The 7,636-nt window shown below is 45.0% G+C and overlaps 1 non-coding gene across 1 annotated transcript; it reads left to right on the top strand.

The window, feature by feature from the left end:
* Positions 1-7,075: 7,075 nt before the first annotated feature.
* LOC126005171 (small nucleolar RNA SNORA51) lies at positions 7,076-7,207 on the top strand. Its single transcript, XR_007494343.1, has one exon. It is a non-coding gene; the product is annotated as a small nucleolar RNA SNORA51 (small nucleolar RNA).
* Positions 7,208-7,636: the final 429 nt, after the last annotated feature.

Raw genomic sequence — 7,636 nt, 5'->3', positions numbered from 1 at the left:
CACAGGTTGGCAGCCTGCATCATGACAGGTCAAGTCAGCATTATTTTGTATCTAAGGGATACAAACCAGAAACAGGGACACAGCCTATGGGGCCAGACCTATCGGTATATGGTATAATGGGTAAGGCATTTGCCTTACATACAGCTGACTCAATCTATAGAATCCCATATGGTGCCCTGAGCACTACAAGAGTGATTCCAAAGCAGAGCGCTAGCCAGAAGTCAATCCTGAGCACTGCCAGATGTGCCGCCCCTCCAAAAAAATAAATAAAAGAGAGAAAAGAGAAAAATGGACATAGTCCTTGAAACCAGGCAGGCTACCTCTAAATGGAGGACATCCGGCTAACCTGGCCTAGTCTGGTCACAGTTCCCTGGCTGCAGACAGTCTTCAGCCCTTCCAAGGTTCATCCTGATGATCACAGGCTGCCAAGAGCCAGAGCTGAGTGTGCTTTTTAGTTTTGAGGCCACACTGCCTCCAGTAGTGCCCAGGGGCTTACTCCTGGCTCTGCACTCAGGAATTATTCCTGGCAGGGCTCAGGGGACTATATAGGATACCAATGATCAAACCTGGGTCAGCTATGTGCAAGGTAAGTGCATTAACCCTTGTACTAACCTTTCTAGCTCCAAGACTCAGGCAAGCACGTGAGCCTTTGCTTATATGACTTCTATGAGCCCAAGAAACACAGAGCATCCTCAAGGGCCTGAGAACTAGTGGTCAGACACTAGGGCCAGCAACATCAGTGCTTCAGAATGTGGGAACTTTTCCTGCAGAAGGTTGGGGACTCACCCCAACATTTGATGGATAGGTTGAATCTTCAAGTGTCGCCAAGCCCAGAAGAAAATTGGACAGAAAGCCTTCACTCAGTACTAGAGCTCCATTCCTCACCTTTAGATAGAAATGGATTTAGGGCAGTGCTGATGGAAGACCTCTGATGCAGCAGTGGAGAAATGGAGATAAATGTGAGCATCACGGGTGAGGTTGCGGCTCTCCCAGACTCTCCCGCCCCCTTGGAGGATGTACACCCTTTCCTAGTGTCAAGGACAGCCACGTGGTATGAGGAGAGAGATGGCACATGGGGGAAATGGAGATGTGGAGCACAGCACAGCTCAGGAAATGCCCAGATAAGGATGGAAGGCAAGCACAGATGGGTGGAAATGAGATGACTGTGTCAGTAGCTGACCCCCCTGCTGGAAAGGCACAGTCCTTCAGGGCCAGCGTCTAGACTGGCTCTGAGTAACAGCAGACACCGGCTGGAGGGGCCGTGGGAGTGCGACTGCTGGAAACTGTCTCTGCTCTTAGGTGTTTACCCAGACAGCACTACTCTGTCTGTACAGCCCAATGCTCTGTAGAGCCTCACCTTTGAGCTGTCTCCAAGAAGCCCTCTCTCCTGTTGTTTCCCCTCTATTGGGCGATAGGGAGAGAACCAAGGGGGTGACAGCACCCTGCACCCAACACCTGTGAGAACTCCTGAAACACGGCCTCCCTCCAGCTGCTAGCCAGGTTTTTAAAGACCTTTGTGCTTGCCCAGACCTTCTTAGCATTCTAGGCCTGGACATGGGAATTATCAAATGGACTTCCTTCTTGCAATACGGATGGTCCATCTCGTGTGTTCCTCTGATTCCTCTGACCACGTGCTCCAGTTTGAAGTGGGTCAAATATTGCATGTGCACGTAACTGCCCCCCAGCTGCCCTCCCCCAAAAAGCCAGGCTTGGGGGGGCATGTGTGTTTTGTGCAGTTTCTCTCTTCTCCTCCTGCAGAAGCTGGGACCTTCATGTACATCTGAACTCAGAAGTTGTTCATGTCCTCAGAAGGGAAGTCACGTGGATGTGCAGAAGCACAGTTGACATGGCCTCTGATACCCTGCTACTGAGTGAACAGACACAGACTGGGCCTCTTAGCTTTTTCACAGGCAATGGAACCACTGGTGGTTGGCTGGCAACAGTTTTAAGATAGTGTAATTGGTGAGTGTCTGCCAGAGGAGGAATGTTCCTGAAGAGGTAGGATATAGCTGCCACCTCAGCTATGCAAGTGTGTGTGTGTGTACATACATCTGTGTGTATGCCTGCATGCGTGTTAGGAGGTAGTTAGTACATGTACTAGCAAAACAAAGGGGAGATCTGAACAAATGAGGGTCTGCACATGCTTGTAGCACTGGAGAATGGTCCTTAGATGCCACCACAAAACTGTCTGCTAACAGTAGGACCAGGGCTCTGCTCTCAGGAGCAGACAGCTGTGTGCCCACTCCCACCCCCATCCCTGGCAGTGCATTCCAGAAAGATCTACCTTGGGGCAGTGTTCAAAGATGAAGTGGGGCTTCAGGCACCATCTCCTGGGGGAGGAGAGGAGTATCTGGATGCACATGACACCAACATGGAATTTCCAGTATCCCCATTAGCCACATAGAGGAATTGCAGGTGTGTTGCAGGGGAATTACAGGATGGTTGCAGGGGATTGTGGAGATCGCAGAGGGCTCTTTCCATGAAAACCCTTTTTGGCAGCATCACAGAAACAAGACTCCAAGTGTTGTGGTTGTTCAGAGCACTGTTCTGCATGCATCTCAACTAGCAGATGCTCGAGCTGACAATTTCTGGTCAAGGGTGTGACCTGACTAGCAGGGTCACCCACACTGTCCCAGACTCTGAGCAGCACTAATCATAGCATAGTTTACCCATAATTCTCTGTTACCTGCGGTGAAGGTGGTGGTTCTGGGGAGTGGGATGGCAAAGGCAGTAAAACACTACCCGAACAAGAGCTCAGGCACAGTTAATTCAGGATAGTAGAGGGCAGCATTGATGAGGCTCAGCGCTGGCTGAGCACTGGCGTCATCAGAGCTGGTGTCCTTGTGTGACCCACGCCAGATCTGCCACCTCTACTCTGTGCTTCCTGCCTCTTGACAAATGTCCTTCAGGCCTTTGAGGCCTCATTTTTCCATTCTCCCCAACCCCTCCGGAGCTACTACCTTCAGTGTCTCTCAGTCTTGATTCTAAGACCTTCAACAGTTGCTTTTGGTCTATACCTGGTTAATCTGTTCTTTTGCACTTCTAGAGTTTGATAAAGACTCTTGGTCTCTCTGCAAATAGCACTTTATAAGGTGTAAAATAAAACACAGTATTAAAAAAGAAATAAAGCACTGGAGAGATAGTAGAGAGCATAGAAAACTTGCTTTGCATGCAGATGTTCCAGGTTCAATACCTAGCATCTCATATGGTTTCCTGAGCCATGAGAGGAGTGATTCCTGAGTTAAGAACTAGGAATTAGACCTGAGCACTGCCAGAAATGATTCCCAAAACAAATGTTTTTAAAATAAAAAAATGAAGGTAGATAGGGAAAAAAACACTTGTTTTATTTTATTTTGTTGTGCAGTACATCCAACAGAGTTCAGGACTTGCTCAAGGTTCATTCCTGGTTATGCTAGAGGTCAAACGCAGCATGACTGCATGCAAGGCAATGCCCTTAAATACTCTCTCCATTCTTCCAGCTCCCAAATACTTTAAACTAGAATCCATTCCCTTCCTTTGCACATGCAGCAACACATTCTAGCAGCATGTCTGATAACTAGTAATTTGGAAGTCGTGATAAACTGCCTGGTACTTTGAGATGTGATGTGAAAATATCTGTGATTTCTACTTGGAGGCAGGTCACACTTGCTGTTTTTGTTGCCTGTGTTGCTACTTGAAGGAAATGCTTCATTTCAGTGAGAGGTCCGTGGGGCAATTCTTTTCTTCCCCATCTATTCCATCTGGATGGATTCTTAAAGTCTTTCCAGAATTACTACTGTAGACAGCCTCACTAAGCTCAATTCTTATATAAAGCCAGACACGTTTATTATTGTATGAGTGAGACAGACAGGGCTATTTCTTTCTTTTTTCTTTCTTTCTTTTCTTTCTCTCTTTCCTTCCTTCCTTCCTTTCTTCCTTTCTTCCTTCCTTCTTTCCTTCCTTTCTTCCTTTCTTCCTTCCTTCTTTCCTTTCTTTCTTCCTTGCTTCCTTCCTTCTTTCCTTCCTTCCTTGCTTCTTTCCTTCCTTCCTTGCTTCCTTCTTTCCTTCTTTTCTTCCTTCCTTCCTTCCTTCCTTCCTTCCTATCTTTCTTTCTTTCTTTCTTTCTTTCTTTCTTTCTTTCTTTCTTTCTTTCTTTCTTTCTTTCTTTCTTTCTTTCTTTTCTTTCCTTCTTTTCTTTCTTTTCTCTTTTTTGGCTTTGGGTTTACACCCAGCTGCACTCAGGTCTTACTTTTGGATCAGGGATCACTTTTGGAGGAACTCAGTATCATATGGAATGGCAGAGATCAAATATCATTTGAGTACAAACAAATAAAACCCTCTATCTCAAAAAAGTACATTTTTCAGTCCCCAGACAAAGCTCTGGATGGCAAGGAAAGTTCAGCTCAAGCTCTTGGTTCCCTTGTATCTAAAGACACTGCAGGTCCAGGCCCATTAAGGAACTGAGATACCTCATTTCATCTACCTTGGCCTGGTTCCTTTTCTTTCTCTCCTATGGGATCTGGCTCCATTTGGGAATTGACTTCATCTTCTTCTGCACAAGCTCACCCAAAACCTCATTCTAAAATGGTAACAAAGACTTTCTCCCCATTCTCCGAATCTCTTGGGAGATCTTTGATGACTTGGTTAAATCTCTAGCTGTAGAGGGGGCCTGAGTAATAGTACAGCAGGAGGGTGTTTGCCTTGCAGTGGCCAACCTGAGACAGACATATGGTCCCTTGAGCCAGCTAAGAGTGATTTCTGAGCACAGAGCCAGGAGTAACTCCTGAGTGCTGCCAGATGTGGCCCCAAAACAAACAAACTAAAGTCTCTAGCTGTATGTTAGCAATGTGATGTAGAAATAATCAGACATTGGCATATCTGAGACTCATGAAAAGCTATTTTACTTTTCCAAGTCAAGAGGAAGACAAGCATGGGGGGGTGGGGTGGATGCCAGAACTAACCAAGAAGGCAACATAGTATGATTCTGCTACAGACTTTTAGATTTCTCTCTTTCTGGATCAATTTCAGACTTGGGGTCTCAGTTGGATGTCTTGTCTTAGAAGGTGAACTGGGGAGGAAAAGGTTAACCTTCAAAACATTATTGTTTCACCTCCCACCTGGGAACTGCTTGGTCACTGCAATGCGCTGCTCTGATACTCCATAAAAGACAAGGGCTGACTATAAAATTAACACCTGTGGTATATTAACTTGTCAGGAACTCAGCCCTGGACAGGCTGGGGACACTAACCTGAACTGCGGTGTCGAGATAAGAAATGGGTACAGTTAGTGAGTTCGCAGAACCTGAGGCCAGGGAGGAGCTGGGTAGTAGGCCAATGGTTGAGGGTGAAGGGAGGCAGACAAGATGGCACATGAGTGGCTATGTCAGAGGCAAAGGGAACCATCCAGTCTACTCACAGTGTGCTCTTGAGGGGAATGACTTTTTAGAGAAAGGCTTAAGTCTGGGAGAATTTATTTGTATTTTAGGGTTTTAGTTTTGGTGTTTGAAACATACTTGTTGATACTCAGGGCTTACCCTCTGACTCTGTGATCAGGAATCATTCCTGGTGGGTCTTCTGGGACCATATTGAGTGTAGTAGGAAGTAATTGAATCATGGTTGGCCACATGCAAGGCAAATGCTCTACCAGCTGTACTATCATTCTAGCCCATTTCATTTTCTTATGGGCCTTCCTGCTGATGCTTAAGAGGACCTGGAGTAACTTCAGGGGCCTTATAAATGCAAGGCATGGGTGCCACTTCTCTGAGGAATCTCTTTGATCCTTACTGACTTCCTGTATACAGGTAAGCCCAAACGGGAAGGTAGCTGCTGTGATATTCCCCAGGTGGGGATTATCTCAACCCTGATCCAAGTGGTAGGAACACAACAATTAGAGAATCAATAAATAGGCCCAGAAGGGTCATGTAACTCTGTCACAAACCATGACCAGAACTTTTTCTGTGTTCACAGGTAGTTAGTTCACAGGAAACTTAGACATAGGAAATCAAAGAGATAATACAGGGATAAGACATTTTCTTTAACTTGGGTTCGATCCCTAGTACCCCATAGAGTTCCCTGAGCCCTGCTAGCAGTGATCCTTAAACACTGTCATAAACCAAAGAGAAAAAAATTGGATGTGTAGTTTCTGGGTGATGCAAGTAATATGAAGGAAGTTTTATGGGACCATATGAGATACCGAAGATCGAACCTGGGTTAGCTGCATGCAAGGCAAGTGCCTTACTTGCTAAATTATTCTCTTTGGCCCTCCAAAATCATTTTGAAAGGGGCTGTGCTCACAAAGATTGAAATTTAGCCATAATCAAGAGAAATTTTTCTATGCTTGTGGCAAAAATGCAAGCAAAAATTAGATTAAAGTTGGTTGCTGAAAAACATGGTCTTTCAGTAGAAAACACTTTTATGCTGTAAAATCATTAGATGGACATGTAAAAAATATTCAAAATAAATAGAAGTAAGCAAAATAATAAGTTCTGATACCCTTTCCTCCCTACTTTCTGGAACAGTCTTAGTGCTATGGTGTTTTTCTTCCTGGCTTTGTTTTTTCCTTTGTGTAAGTGCAAGTGTGCACTTTTTCCTTTGTTTGGTTTGTTTTGGGGCCACTCCTGGCACTGCTCAACGCTTATCCTTGACTTAGCTCTCAGGGATCACTCCTGGTGGGCTTGAGGAACCATCTGAGATTCTATGAATTGAATTTGGTTAGGCTGTGTGCAAGACAAACCCCTATCACTCTAGTCTCTGTCTATTTCTCAGCAATCCCTCTCATTTGCTTTGCTCCTTTTGTCACACCTGGCAGTGCTCAAGATTATTCCTTGCACTGGTGAAGGATTTTTTTTTTTTAATTTTTGTTTTGTTTTGTCTTTGGGCCACACCCGGCAGTGCTCAGGAGTTACTCCTGGCTGTCTGCTCAGAAATAGCTCCTGGCAGGCACGGGGACCATATGGGACACCGGGATTCGAACCAACCACCTTAGGTCCTGGATCGGCTGCTTGCAAGGCAAATGCCGCTGTGCTATCTCTCGGGCCCAGGTGAAGGATTTTTTATATAAATATATATATATTAAAAAATAGAAAAAGAAAAGATAAGGCCTCCCAATTCTTACCACAGGCTGTGTTCTTTACACTGACTGTATAGAAAGAGGAGGTACAATAAATGCACCCATATTCACCTCAACACAGGCCCTTTGCCTGGTATGTATTGTGAATAGGGGGACAAAAAAAAAAAGATTATTCCTAGCTCTGAATTCAGAAATTGGATGCTGGAGATTGAACCTGGGTCAACTATGTGAAAGACAAACATTTTACCCACTGTACTATCGCTCCAGTTACTTAAATTTCATTTTCTCATCAGTTGTGGGCACTCTTCCACATTTCCATAGAACTCTATCTTGTTCATTTAGAAATATTAAAAATTATCATCAGAATAGTGTGCACAAGGAAGAGTAACCACACAGAGAGCAATATTGTTATCACTATTATTTTGGTTTTTGGACCACACCTGTCTCTGCACTCAGATATTACACCTGGTGGGCCTTAAGGAACCATATGGGGTGCTAGCCAAACCAGGGTCAATCACATGAAAGGCAAGCACCATATCCACTGTACAATCTCTTCTGTCCCCAAAATGTTGACATCAAACTATTATTT

The sequence above is a fragment of the Suncus etruscus genome, chromosome 3 (assembly GCF_024139225.1).
Source record: "Suncus etruscus isolate mSunEtr1 chromosome 3, mSunEtr1.pri.cur, whole genome shotgun sequence".
Lineage (NCBI taxonomy): Eukaryota > Metazoa > Chordata > Mammalia > Eulipotyphla > Soricidae > Suncus > Suncus etruscus.
The sequence above is the reverse complement of the archived record's forward strand: the minus strand, read 5'-3'. Positions and strand labels throughout refer to the sequence as shown.